We start from the raw sequence: 15,619 nt of genomic DNA on the forward strand, positions 1-15,619 counted from the left end.
GTTAATAGAGGAGCCATGTTGTTATGACTTCCTGAAGGCGGAGTTTCAGTGAGAGCAGGAACTTCTTAAAGAGACAGAGGCCCAATTTCAAGGCGTTAAATTCGTAAGTCAAATTTCTTTTAGCATCTTTTAATAACTGAAGTGGTTAGCCCTGTTGCAGCAATAAATCACTTCAACACATGCTAAATTAAAATCAGCTCAATAATTTCCATTTGCATGATGTATCATTTTTCTCTTTTCTCTTTCTACCAAAAACTGGATGACTAAAGACTTCAGCCTGGTGTTTTTGTTTCAGCTGGACCTATTTTTCTGAAGGACAATTTGTTTACAGAGACTTCATAGCTGATTCCATTTGTTGTTTCTGTTGTTTTGTTAATTTGTGGATGTTTAAAATGCTTTCCAGTTCCAGTGTTAAATGTTCACTACCATTTAAAAATGGTCTCAAAACAACAATATTATCTTTTATCGCAATAACTTCTGCAACAATTTATCGTCCATCAAAATTTGCTATCGTGAGTAACTTAAACATAGTTACTTGATTGTACCGTATATTGGCGTTAGGTACCTGGAAAATACATAAAACTGCTTCTTTAAAAAATAGATTTCATTCTTTTATATTTAGCAAAGCAAACCATGTCATCGCCTCAGACCAGCTCATTTAGCTCTCTGGTATTGCACAACCGTAGATGTGAGCAGAGGTTACCGAGAGACAACTGTCACGACGACCTCGGCAAGCTGCCTCAACCTCTTAGAGATGCCCAGTGTGTTGCATAAAACCAGCACGCGCTGGACGTTTTCTGCTTCGTGTTGCAGCACGGCTCGGGACGTAGCCGCGGCACGAATACGCATGGAATGTTTTCCCTCTGGTTATCTGAAGGCAGCGGCTGCTTCTTCCTGAAAACAACACAGTGAAAGCAGCAGGATGTCAGGTATCCAGTAAAAGGAAACCTATAAAAGGTACAAAGGCATTCAGGTTGATGCCATCGTGAATCGCTTTGTGAAAAAGGAAATCATGCTAATTGTAACCACATCTGTTCCATGCTGAAAAAAACCCCCAACAACGTTCTTTCTTAGCACTGAGGGTTATTATTTTTAGGAATTGTTCTTTATTTAAAAAAAAAAAAACTAAACAAAAGAAAAAAACGGTTGAGCTTTTTCCTTAATGTTTTTTTCCATCCATGAGAACATTGACTTGATCTAACTGCAGCCTGGTCCCTCACTTTGTTCTGTTGCTTGGAGACAAAGTCAAATAATGAAGCTCTGTGTGAGCAAGACCCGTCTACTTCAAGCTAAATATAGATGAAAAAACAACTAAGTTAAAATAAAAAGTTTCCGCATATTTCTGTTTTTTACTATAAATCATCAAATTCTTGAGCATTTTCACCCCCTGTCACGTATACTTCAAATATTAGGAAGGCCATTTAAAGCACCTTGCACTCATAAACATATTACATAAGCTAAAAGATTTCCGTCCACGGTCGATGATGTGTAAGGAATGTCGTATGTAAAGACGGTTGCAGCTCCTGGAACAGGAACGGCTGGAATGTTGCGTGGCTGTGCTATGTTTGTCATCATATTTGGCCGGGAGATTTCTCTCTCGTGTATGACGAATGGCCGTGTGAACCTCACACTCCATTACAGATACTAGCCGGTGGAGTCTCTCTCTACAGCAGTCGCTTCAATGAAAACACAACTGGGCAGCGGTGGTGGAGAAAAAACAAAGAGCGCCCTCTTTGAATTGTGCGGTTTTACACATCAGAACATCCGACTGGACTCTGAATCTGTTTACATCCATCGTAAATCAGCAGATTGTTGACTGATGTAGGCTATGAATGAAAAAACAATAAAGCTGTAATGGATTACAGTCAGTGGTTTTGTTTAGTGGGCTGAAGTAGTTCAGCCCACTAAACAGCCCACAGAGAAGAACAGCCACAGTTCTTCTCTGTGGCCGTCGGTCTTCCGGATCTGCTGTGGAGAAATCTTTGGAACGTCGCTTCATTGCTTAAACATTCCACTTCCAGCCAAGACTCGACTCTCACACAGGTGGGCTCATGTTTACAATGCTTTGCGATTGGTTCATGTTCTGCAAATCAGTCCCAAATTATTACCCCGACATACACACACACACACCTCTTCTGAGCCTGTGGTTTATTTTAAGTACACTATCATGAACTTTTAGCATCAAAAAGTCCCTATAAGAGTATTTATCAGTCGACGCCACGTTACGTCAGCACTTGGATTGTGAACTGTCACCTACACAATCCAAGAATACGCTATTTTAACTATTTAAACTGTTTACAGTTAGTCTAATAAAAGTATTTACACCCAGCAGCCAGCACAGATCACCTATCTTCACCCACATGCAGCTTTGCAAAATCTGCAGATGTCTGAGGTTTTATTTGTATTTTGGTAAATAACCAGATATTTTTCCCGTGTTATAAGTCAAATAATCAGTAATTGGAACAAGAACATTTTCATCAAGATTAAGGAATTATCAACTTAAAACAAGCACAAAAACACAAAGTCCCTTGATAAGACTTTGTGTTTTTGCCGTCTGAGCCTGAGGTGAATTTAATATGATTGGTGGCTTTCGTCCACTTTTCAGGAAAAAGCTTTACAATTCCAACCCAGGAACAAGAGCTTCAACAAGGCTATTGCTGACGTCTTTTTTTAAACTCTCATATGACCTCAAAGGTCACGGTTGGTGTCTTACTAGTCTTTCATTACCTCAACAAGGCAACATTTCTGACCTGAGAGTAAAACCCCAGAAATGCAAGTCTGCTCAGATGATTTAGGAAAATCCAAGTTTTGCTGAGTTAAAATATCTCTAGAAGGTTAGAGATATTTTTGCTTCTATCTCCTCAGCTCTGGATTCCCGCCTCACTTCCTCTGTGGCATCCTCAGATAACTTTTCCTGATGCTGGCCCCAAGTCATGTCTGCTGAGGAAAACAATATTTCTGTCCTGACTCACCACCGTGGGACGAGATAAAGCTCTCAGGCAATCATGAGTTAGTGTATCTAATTCTCCCGTCACATCTTCACATCTGGATTTGATGATGCTCAGCAATGCCGGTCACAAGACTCTATCATCCACGTCCTCAGATGGCACCCAGACAGCTTCAGAACTTTGCTTGTTTCCCTCCCCACCTCCCACCCCATTCAGTAGGTCCTCTGACTTTTACAGGCATTAGTCTACTTGATTAGATTTCTGGATTTATTTGAGTCATCTGAGGGTTCCATGGTGTACAACTAGTGAGGAATTAACATCGCGTTTCCCGGTACTTTGTCAATGAAAGTCAGCTTAAATTGCATTTTCCAGCTCAATGGGTGTAGAGGTTGTGAACAAAAAGGAGACGTTTCATACAAATGAGTCCCCGTCTCAGAGGAGACGTGTGTCACTCTATACGGTGACACACAAATAAAGGTGTATTCATTGGCACACAGTGGAGGCGCTCAGGGAGAGGGCATGACAAAAAAACACCTCCACAATAACATGGAGGAAACACAAGCCCTCTCCTCACAGGCCTTTAATGCTCCTGGTTTTTGTCCTGGGTGATGGGAGGTTTTGCTGAACTCCAGGATGCTGCATCCTCAGTGCACTAAGCAGCGTGATCCTTCCTCCCAGCAGCTGTTAGGCTCTAGAACCGTCACGGCTCCCAACAAGCTCAATAAGTGTTTACATACAAGCTGGTATTTGCACTGTTCGGTTTCCCTGCAAGTATTTATATATCTTTGTTGTTGGCACAGTTTTCATTTTTCATATATTAATCCACATTTTTTACATATATATATACTGTATATACTGTATATATACAGTATATACTCTACTCATTTGCACAATCCTAGAATCAGAGTGCAATATTTCTTTTTTTCTTTTCTTTTTACTCTGTTTATTAAGATTTTAGTGCAAGATAGAGGGTAGAATTTCAAAAAAAATGTAAACTTGCAAATTTTCAACATTTGGAGCACAGAAATTCTCTTTTCGAGAAAATTTCAGCGCTTAATCTCAAAATTTCTGAACCTTGTTTAGCTGACATCGACTCCTTCTTTTATTTCCATACCTACAATACGCCATGGTAATTTTCCACCCTCTTCCGGATGTACTCAAATTTCTGTGACATTCAGTCCAAGTAGCTGATTAGCTTTGTGCGTGTGTGGGGGTGTGGGGGTGTGTTTTTTTTTGGGGGGGGGGGGGGGGGGGGGGGGGGTTGCTGCAAACGGGGTTGCTGCCGTTTGAGACGAAGAAAACAAAAACCTACCAAACAGGTTTCTGCCGAAACAGCCGACTGTTGGGGAAACAGGAGAAAAAGGGGAAACGGCAACAGCGACGAGAAACTCGCTTTTCAGCTGGAGGACAAAACTACAGTGTTTTCTTCTCAATCCGAACAAGAAGGCGTGTGTTCAAATGCACTTAGGAGGGAATAGTTCCTTATTAATTGAGCAGCACATACTGAGGGGTGTTAGCAGCAAAGCATGACAAGAAACAAGCCAATAAACAGGCAGTACCACTAAAAATTGCCTGTGCAGAATCATTTTGGTCATTTAAACAATAAGAGATGAAACCTGCCCATCTCTGTCAGCCCGCTGTTCGATTAGCTAACCCTCCCGTCGTCAGACAGGTGCTGCTTCAGGTGAGAGCAGGTCCAAATTTTCCCAGCAGCCCTTTGGCCCAGGTCACTTTCCGACAGTGAAACCACCTGGGATCACATTAAAAAAAACTGCCTCATTCTCTCACACATACACATATGCAAGCAAACACAAAACACACAAGCAAACGACACAACCCCTCATCCCTCTCCTTCCCTTAGGCCCTGCTGTGAAACAACAGGGGAATCTGCCGTAGCGACACCACGCTCCCCCTGGTACTTCTCCACAGATAACAAAGGCTGAGGAGTGTTGTGTTGCAATACTTGTTGATGTTGACTTTGCTGGTTTATGGTGCACACATTCCATATAGGCAAGGTAGACCCACAATAAAAGTTGCTGTAGTGAAGCTGATTTGTTCTTCTACAGGAGCGGCGAGCTGGCTACTGATCAACGCCTGAAGTTTTCCACTGTCCTCCATCAAAGGCATCCATCTTCATTAACAGGCAGCAGATGCGCAGGGCTGTGAAAGGCTCCGGGAACGAAACGGAGCAACAGCAAGAATCCAATTTCGGAGATCAAAACCAAAAACGCACTGGAGTCGAGCAGAAAGCGTTAACGGTGGAAGATGTTTGACTAATTGTGTTTGCGGCTGCAGATTTTACGATGTGCCAGGGAGACTTAATGTACAGACAGCAAAAGGTCACATTTAACCACTTACAACTGAAGAAGTTTTTTATTTTTTTTTTCCATTTTGGATTCAACAAAACCCTCATTCATCCATTCATTTATTCCACCTTAAGCACATTAAATTAGGTCTGACCGCAGGGACATGAGTCCCAGTCCTCAGAAGACCCCAAAGGAACAAAATGAACCCAATAATGGGATCTATATTTGGTCAGCACAAAACCGGCCTGTTGTTTTGTTTGGACAAACTGTGCTGTAATGCATCCAAAAAGACTATGAGGTTAATTTGTTGCAATTAATCTAATTAATTGATTCAGTCACGGGGGAGTAATAGAGCGCCTATGAGAAGTGGTGGGATCGGAGATTCACATCGTGGATGCAACTGTGTGATGCTATCGCTGCGATATGGAGCCAAAATTACTGAGGGTCTGTTTCAGATGCCGTGTTAAAGTTCTGCTGCAAAGGGAGTTCTGAAGACGAGACAAGATGAAAGTAGAAAAGTGGGTGGAGAGTGTAGATTCTCCAAGTTCCCAGTTGAAGGCCGTTTATAATTTGATACTCGTTTTTGGTTTATATCGACCAGATTTTTGATATCAGTATCGGATCGGGACAACCCTGTGTGCCTTTAAACATTCATCCTCTACTGCAAAGAGAGAAGTGCCGAGCCGAACGAGGCGGCTGTTAATGTTAATTCAATATTTTGGTGATTGGCTAACAGAGACTGAACAACTTTGCTCATTTCCTCCGCTGCCATCGTTAAAACTACAATTCTAAAACGCCGCAGAGAATCAACATCATCGTTCACAACTTCTCCTTTTGTTCACTGATTTGTCTGGCTGAAATTCTACCAGAGGAATCCACTTCAATGGGAGAAATCCCATATGAAGCACTGGAGGGAGATGAGAACAAAATTGTGTAGGAAGGAAACAGCCAGACTAGGGCTAACACAGATGGAGTCTGTGCCAAGGTTCACCGGCGGATGCATTTGTTATTAGAAATTGAGAAGTTTTGTTTCATCTGGTCAGTTTTTCTTAGTGTTTTGGTTTACTTTGTGGCTCACCCTGAAATATAAGCACAGGTCAAACAGTTTAGTGAGGAGGAGAAGCAAAGTCATAGACATAAGTCTGGTAGAGTTGCCACAGCTCTACAGAACCAGAGTCACAAGGAAGGCTAAAGCTGGCCTTGTTGACCCAAACCACCCTGTCCAGCACCATTACATACATTACATACAATGCAACACAACAGGATATAGATGTTCATTTATACTGTTGGCCTCCTTAATAATTTGGGATGATAAGCCCTAACAGAGACTGTTGTGATTGTATTTTGTACATTACAGATATTGTGTATGTTACTATTGTTATTCTTTCAATGTGTTTTTGTGCTTCTACCTGCAATTGTGCTTAGGGACAACACAGTTTATCCTGTGTTGGCTTTTTTGAGGAACCTGTTTATTGAGTATTTGAATGCATATCGATGCATTGCTGTAGCTTTTCTGAAGTTGTGACGTCACTCTCAGATCCAGCTTCTCACTTTTGAGACAAAGTGAGCGCTGCGGTCTAAGTGTGTGTCGTCGTGGGACTGGTTGTGTGTTCATAAGGAGGTGTTGTGTTTGCAGGTGTACAGCATTGCTGAAAGACGATACAGTGAACCCCTGGTATTTGGGGAAGGGGGGGGCTTAGGGACCACAGCTGGCCTCTGAGTTGAAGAAATCTGCGAGACACACATTTATATCCAGACCCATTCAATAAATGACTGAAAAGCCCGTTTATGTCAGGAACTTTATCACTAAGTGAATGTTTGAAAGCATTTTAATTGTGATGATTTTCCACTTACAAACAATGAAAATACAACATTTAAAATTAGAATTTTACACCAGAACATTAAAAAAAAACATGGAATTATTTAATACAGAAATGTGGGCTTAATAAAAGTATGTTTAATACTTGCTTAAAGGTTGTTACTTCCAAAAAGGAAGTAACAACAAAAAGGTTGTTATTTTATGCTCGTTTGGACAAATGAGCTTAATCTGAACTCATATTTGAATTTATTAAAAATAAATTTATTAAAAAATAAAAATAGATAGACAGACAGACAGACACCATCTGAAGAAATGCACCAAAAACAACGAATCAGAATCAGGAGGAGGGTCTTACTGCTGTCAATCAACCTCATGTACTCGTAGCGTAACATGCTAATGTCAGAGAAACAACTCATCATTACAGGAAAACCATTTATCCATTGTCATTGGTGGCCATGCTAATTAGCTTTAGCATTCACAACAGACTGTGCTAGCTGTATCATAGCAAAGAGTAAGGGGATGGAGATTGATTGACAGCAGTAAGACCCGCCTCCTGGCTGTGATTGGTTGTTTCTAGTTAGCACTGGAATAAGGCAGAGGAGCTCTTTTTTTTTCAGATTATCTGTCTCACACCAAACTGTCATGAAATAGTGACAGTTTCAACAAATATATAAAAAATATTTTTTTTTGAAAAATGTTACGTGCTGCAGCTTTAAGATAAGATCTGTGGAAATAGATGGATTTTGCTGCGAATAATTCGGAGCCACATTCTGCAGGAAATCTGTGAATACTGAATGGCGAACAGGCGGGGGGCCCACTGTATATAAAGATCCACAGAGAAGATGGAGAAAACAGCAGGCTATGGAAAATTTATGTCTTCCATCCGTCTATGAGCCTCCAGCCGGAGTCAGATCTGGATAACCTAACACCGACTGAAAGCTTTATCGAAAAGGAAAGAATGTGTAAAAGTCTCAGCAACTGAAACGTCCCCACATGTCTTGTGGGGTTTCGTCAGCTGATTTCTCTTTGTCCTTTGGGTAAATTACCCAGTAATAAGTTAGCAGGTACGTTCGAAGAGACAAATAGGAATGGAAGGAAGTTTGTTTTTTTCACACATTTGCGGAAATCCTTGTTCAAACATTGTCAGGGAATTCATAGAAAGAAATGCGGCCCAGATGTAAGAAAAACACTGCTGTTGTTCGACTGTTTGCGTGTGTGTACGTGTGTGTGTGTGTGTGCAACGCATTCTCCAAGTGGGACTTTGAGCTGAGTGCAGAGTACAACAGAGACCCCCCTTTGTACGCCTGTAATATTTAGTCTCAGTTCAATAGCCTCATGCCAGCCAGTATGTACAAAAACAAGTGCATTCGAGGCACATTTAGGCATGTTCTTCACGCTTCTCAGGCTTTTGTTGAGCCAGAACAAAGTTTCATCTTGTCACAATAAAAAGAGTGGAATTGTACAAAATGCTAGAATGTGGCGTTCTAATATCCCACATCATTACATGGCTGTTGCACTATTTTATTAGGCCTGGCAATAAAGTGTGACTTTGATTGTTTATTTAATATGTTACTTTATGAGAGCAGGTTGTTCTGGCCTGGCTAGAAGCGTGTTCTCCGCTCAGGCTTGCCTGGTGCTGAGCCAACGGCCTGCAAGCCACAGATACGTGAGTAACAAAGAGCAAAGTTAATGTTTGATGCTGAAAGGAGCGAACTCTGCTTCTATTTATTTTAATACAAAACCTTAACTGCGGCGGACCACATCGAAGGCAATACAACTAGTAGTTCATCTTTTATAGCTTTGTAAATGTTTCAGTTCCAATAAGTCTGCTTAGTATCCAGTTCTGGCTGGTATAAACAACTGAGGGTGGAAAAATATCTGTCAGCTCACACATATTGGATCGAATATGTATGACAACATGTCAACGCCATTATAGATAAAAGAAAAAGACAGGAAAAAATACAAAAAACTGAAATTTGGTCTCAGTCTTTAGACTTAATCTCAGAAAATTTCCAGAAAAAAACAAGAACATTTATGAGTTTGAAAAGTCAAAAATTTGCAAGAAAACTAAATCTTAAAATCTTAGATTAATTTCAGACATTTCTGAGAAAAAAGAAAACATGGAAATTTCTGAGCTTCAAAAGTTGAAGTTTCCAATCTAGACAGCATATTAGGCCCATTGTAGACAGAAAACAGTAAAGAGTAAATTTCCACCAAAAACATTATAAAATTTCTGAGAAGAAAACTGAAATTTCTGAGTTCATAAAGTGAAACTTTGTTAGAAAATACTCAAAAAATTTTAAATTAATGTCAGAATTTTTCTAGAAAAAAATTGGGAGATTTCTAAGTTTGAAAAGTCCAAAATTTTGCTACAAAAAAACAGACTTTTAAAACTCAGAAATTTTCAAGGTTTTTATTTTTTTCTTTTTCAAAAATTTCTGAGATCAATCAAATTTTTTTTGATATTTTTCTAGCAAATTTTTAACTTTTCAAACTCAGAAACTTACTTATTTTTTCTCGAAAATTTCTGAAATTTTTTGGGAGAGATTTACTCCATTTTCTTTCTATAAACAATGACCCTTATACGCCATAGTCAATATGTCATGGTTGAACATATTGCCCTTATCAGAGCAAAGCAACATATTCTTATATGGGATTCTTGGGAGTCTGTTGTCTGTGTGTTAAGGTAACCTCAAGTTCAGTAGTTATCAGACGTAATGCCTGCGGGTTAAATATATATCTGTGAGTGAGTCGCAGAGAGACTCAAAGTTCACTGTAAATGTCACATGGATCATGTAAAGAACTTTTTATTGGCTCTCTGCAGAGCACACATTGACCGCAGCTAAAAACAACACAAACAACGTTGAACTTTGTGTGATTGATAATGGGCATTGATTCTTTTCCATTTCCGCATGCTTGGTTTGCAAAACAACTAGTGAACATTTGCTTCAAATGCAGATGACTGGATGACTTTTTCAGGAATGCACCAATACAAAAATTTGGCATGATTATCCGACATTGATACTGTGGCCAATAACCAATATTTACCGATATAATGTATACACATACAGTACATTTCCCTACACTTTTGACGCTTTGTAAAGGTGATTCTACATAGCTTCTCTGCAAACAAAATAAAACTAAACTATTATCAAAAAAACAAAACAGTTATAACCCCGGACCACACAAATCCCCCCTGACCAACATCCCCCTCCTGAAACACAAACAGCAACAAGATGGACATAAATAGTAGTCGTCAATATCGACCCAGCTTTACTTAGAGGACCGACATGTTAAAAAATGACACTTCTCTACCTGACTGCTGCAGTTCATCAGGGTTTTCAGACACCTGGTCCTGCGTGGATCTCTTAAGTTCCAACCAGTGCTTTAACTAGACCGGTGGTTTAGGTGTTGACTAGGTCGTTGTAATCCCTTCCAATCGTTGAGCCACTGACCCGTTTAAGACCCAGAGTGGAGCAATCTTTAGCTCTAAAACAAGATGGTGTCACATTTAGTAAACAGAGGAGCTCCTGGCCTTAAGGTGCCCAGGTCTAGTAGCTGCTCATCCCTCCATCAGCTGTGAGTTTGATTTTCACCAGACATGGTCTTGGTAATTATGACCAAACATCCCTACTTTGGTCCAAAGGGCATTGCCCCAGAGTTATTTATACAGATTCAACTTTCCAGATCTGATCTGTGTTGCAAAATTCTTGTTACAGAGAACAGAGGGTTTTTCCTTCAACCGGGTCCAACAGGATAAACTCGTCCAGTCTTCTTCTAAGTGGACTCTCCTGACCTTCAGAATTTAACATAACCAAAGCCTGACATGTGCATAGTTTGGCCTTTGGTTGAAAGTTGCTGTAAATTTTGTCTTTCATGTTTTCAATTTGTAAATAATCATTAGCAATGCAAAATAATAGATATTGGATTGATTGGAAATGGCTTCATAACCCTTCTAGGGATATTACTAATGTCTTTCCACCTTATCAAGGTGGTTGCCAGAGCAACAAACTGCTCAAGCTCCTGCTTAAGGGAGCTTAAGCAGGAGCTTAAGCAGGGTATTCTGTAAAACCTTTTGAGCTCTACATCATGCTATAATGTTACTCCATCATCAGACACACATCTGGAGTGTTCCCGTGGCAACCATTCAGCTGTGCAAAACACCTGGTTGGACCTAGCTCTGCCTTTGAGGCGAAGCTCCTCCTCAGAGCTGCAGTTTCTATGTTTCCGCCTCACAGAGCAGGCCAGCCCCGCAACTCCCACACTCTGCTCCTTCAGACTAGCCAGCAGCAATTAGCAAACATCTGGTGGAACCGCTTAACTACAGAGCTCTTTATACGAGCTACTTCCCAATGAAACAATGTTAAAGGATTAACAGGGAAGGAACGATGTGATAACTTCCTGAAAGCAGAGTTTCAGAAATGGCAGGAGTTTTTAAAGGGACAGAGACCCAATTTTAAGGTGTTAAATTAGAAAGTCAAATTTCTCTCAAGTCATATTTGATATATATATAAAATTTTTATAACAACTTTAGGAAACATAGTTACTTGATTATGCTGTAAAATGCCCGAAAACACATAATACTGTCCCTTTAACAGACGTAATCACACCTGGAAGCAGCTATTGTTTACTTTTTTTTCCACGCAAAACTTTTTCATACTCACCAATAATTACAGTTGTGTGTTTCTGTTCACTTGAGGTTAAATTTAACCAGAACAGATCGCTTTATGTTCCCCTGACATGTTTAATAGCGGAAATTAAAACAGAGCACACTTTCCTTTTCTTTGTCACCATAAATGTAAATCATGCATACTGTTCCCCAAATTCAAGCGCACGCTGTCACTTCAGCCGACATGAACACACTCCCCCCTCTTGTCCCTCCCCTGACAACCCCTTTTCTCTTCAAAAGGGAAAAGGGGGAAGAAGGCAAAGAGTCGTATTTTACTGACACGACCTTTGGTCCTAGTCAGGCAACCATGTGCCTGGATCATGTTTTGGGAGAGGCGTGTTGCTATCCGTCTGCATCTAGGCCCCCAGGTCAGCAGAGTTCATCAGGGGGTATTTGGGGGGTGGAGGGAGGGTGGAGGGAGACACTTGTTAACACATAGGACAGATTTATTTAACCGGCTGAGCAGGAGAGAGAAAATGGCTTTTTTTGTTTGTTTCAGGGTCGACTGGAAAAAAGCAGCGAGGGCTGTTTGTTTGTGAAACCAGCAGCATTGTTTTAACGAGCCCTGCGGACAGATGACGTCTGTCTGATGAAAGGGAAACGCTTCACATGATCTGTCAAGGCTTAGTTTGTTTCATATTGTTAACTAAGGGGAAAACGTTCTCCAAGCACACCTGGCCCAATATCTGGTTGTGCAACGATTAGCATAAAAAAACTAGCATAAAGGAGGAACTATGGCCTACTCTTCTTTGAAGAATTATGTTAATTCAGCCACATTGAAAGTTTTTTTTTATTATTATTTTTTAACGTAGACCTGTTTGAAGTCGTATTAAAGCATCCCAGACTTTGAATAGGTTCCTTTAAAATCCTCACTTTATCTTTCGAGGCATTCAGAGGGGAACCTGCTGGGGTGGTTTCGGATCATTGTCCTGCTGCTTAATCAAAGTGTGATTGAGAATAAACTCAACAAATGTTATCCAGACATTGTCCTTCCAGATTTTGTAGTTGAGAGTAGAACTCGCGATTCTATCAAGAACCACTAGTCGTCCAGGTTCTAAAGCAGCCAAGCCCTTCCAGACTATCAAAATACCACCATCATGTTCGACGGTCTTATATTAGTTCCATACCAAAGATAACAAGACAAATTTCAACTTGTTCTATGCTTAACTTCGTACAGAGTGTCTGGACCCTTAGCCATTGAGAAATGGTTGAAGTTAGAATTGATTGGATCTGATTTTATGCCATCTCTAACGTTTGACTGCGATGTATGCAACACGCCGGCTAAATGAAGTTTACCAAAAATTGTGAGCGCTGTAAAAAAAAAAAAAAATGCATGGAGAAGAGGGCCACAACATTTTTACTAGCAATAAAGCATCTTAAACATTTCTGTTGCTCCGACTTTAATTGCTCAATATTTGGAGGCGTGGCCAACAAGAACCTAATGGCCTTGTTACCTTCCTCCGCTCCCATTGTGAAAACTATAAACATAAGCAGACTACAATTCTAGAACATCAGAGAAAAATTGATGTCAACATTCACAACTTCTCCTTCTGTTCTGGTTGAAATTCACCTGGAGAAATTAAGCTCCATAGAAGAAATCCCAGACGGAGCACTGAAGGGAGATGAGAATCAAGAGAATAAGAAGATAGTGGCCAGACTGTCAAATTGTCAAATGTGTGAATTTGTGGTTTTTATGGTTTATTTAGATTTTTTTTTTTTCGTCAGCAGTGGTTTTTCCCTTGGAGCTTCACAATGGGGGCCATTTTTGTCTCTTACTGTTGAATTATGCACTCTGACCTTAGCTAAGGCAAGAGAGGCTGGCATTGCTTTACTCTACATATTGTTCTTGGTTCTTTTGTGATTTCCTGGATGAGTTTGTCCTGCGTAGCTGAAGCAATCTCAGTAAAGTGGGAAGGTTCCCCACTGTTCCATGCCTCTTACTGTGGGTCACTGGAGTCCTAAAGCCTTAAAAATTCCTGTCACCCTTTCCAGACTCATCTCAACGACTTTATTCCACTCATTCTCTTGAAAATCTTATAATTTGAGGGATCTTTTAGCCTACTTCATGTAGTCAGACAGGTTCTGTTTAAGCTGACAGCAGTCAGATCTTGGTGTGACTAGAGAAACATCAAAAGGTTTGGCTAATCACAGTTAAATCATGACTTATTTAGGGCGGTGATGAAGCTTTTTACACAGAGTTCTGTTAATTGGGATAGTTTGTTTCCCTTGGTAAACAAAGTTCACTTCAAAATAACTTTCTGTGTATACCGAGACTTTAGTTTGCAAATTTAACATTTGCAAAGTAACTTAAATGTCACACATAACTTAAATGTGAAGCATTTAAGTGTGACAAAAAACAAACGCCAGAAATCTGAAAGGCAGAAAATACCTTTTTTATCTTACCCAAAACTGCATAACACAGTTTATATGTACTTTTTTTTGTTGTTTTTGTGTGTTTACAAAAGCCAGACACATTACTTTGCTAAATAATCATAAAGTGGCATGTTTTTGAGATCCAGCCGATACCTTCTTGAGGAGATTATCTACCGCATGCAGAATTCTGTCTCTTATTTGCTATCTGCAGCGAAGCCCTCGTGAGAAGCCGAAGATGTTGCACTGATGCACGCGAGCAAAAGGCTGGCTAATCTGAAACCCGTGCATCCTCTCGCCTGCGAACAAAACACCAAGAACCGGACCGAGCTCTCTGCTGCACCTGACTGAGCAACTTTTTTTTTTTGTCTCCTGTAATTCATTGCAGGAAAGGATGTGGAGACGTCGCACCCGCAGAAACGTGGGCCACCAAAGATAACCACAAGGGGAAAAACATCAGCGATGCAAAACAATTCTCTATACTGCTTTGTTGCCATAGCCACCTGAACTGCTGCAATTTAGACCCATGGAGCTCCACTGCACGCTATCTTTTCTGCAGGTTGAAATTCATGATGGCTGTGAAACCTTAATGTTTTTGCTGCTCTTTGTTTTATTTAATTTTGCATATTTGTGAAGGAAAAAAAAAATCAGACGTTGCTCCACATTTTCAGTGACTTGTGTGCAGCTGTAGGATGGATATTTATGACTGTCTTTGTTGCAAGATCTTAAGTGCCAGGGAGATTTATTAGAAGCCCATTTATAATAATAATAATAACAACAATAATAATAAACCAAAGGTCTTTGCACTGTAGATATGAACATTTGGACATGTTTATGATGATGAGATAAACGTGATTGATATCATTATCAAGAGTAAATGTTTTATGTTTCTGGTGAACGAAACATGAGTAAACCTGACTTCTATAAGCACCTCGTCACACTAGATTTCATTCAGGGATATCAGAGTAAAATGCTGGTATCCTTCAAAATCCTTCAAAATCCTCCAAAATGCTGGAGGCAATAAAACATTTCAAAATATTTCTGAACTTTTTTTTACATTTTGCATTTTTACAAAATAGTTGTCCCAAGGACACCTACATGTAACTGACTATTTTAATGGCTCAAACACCAAATATGCCTTAATATGCATTTATATGCACAGTGGAAACTGGCTTAGCCCACTCTTAGTACAGACAGTCAGTGTCAAGGGGAAGAAATTGTGCTCCTGGATTGGCTGCTTCGCAAACAGCAGCCAATGGCCAAGTTGCATCCAGAGATGCTTTTTATTTTAAATATTTCAAAAGAAATCTGTGAGTAAACCTGACTTCTATAAGCACCTCGTCACACTAGATTTCATTCAGGGATATCAGAGTAAATTTGAATCAGTACATATGCATGCCACACTTTTCAGATTTGTTTTCGTAAAAACAAAAAAAATTAAAAGCCATGCATCACTTTCACTTTTACATCTCACTTATGCATTACTTTGTGTCAAGCTATCGCTGAA

The 15,619-nt window shown here is 40.1% G+C and overlaps 1 long non-coding RNA gene across 1 annotated transcript; it reads left to right on the forward strand.

The window, feature by feature from the left end:
* Positions 1-7,154: 7,154 nt before the first annotated feature.
* On the forward strand, positions 7,155-15,039 carry LOC116721652 (uncharacterized). The gene is made up of 2 exons (XR_004339647.1): positions 7,155-8,739; positions 14,501-15,039. It is a non-coding gene; the product is annotated as an uncharacterized LOC116721652 (long non-coding RNA).
* Positions 15,040-15,619: the final 580 nt, after the last annotated feature.

Source organism: Xiphophorus hellerii, chromosome 6 (assembly GCF_003331165.1).
Source record: "Xiphophorus hellerii strain 12219 chromosome 6, Xiphophorus_hellerii-4.1, whole genome shotgun sequence".
In the NCBI taxonomy this organism is placed as follows: domain Eukaryota; kingdom Metazoa; phylum Chordata; class Actinopteri; order Cyprinodontiformes; family Poeciliidae; genus Xiphophorus; species Xiphophorus hellerii.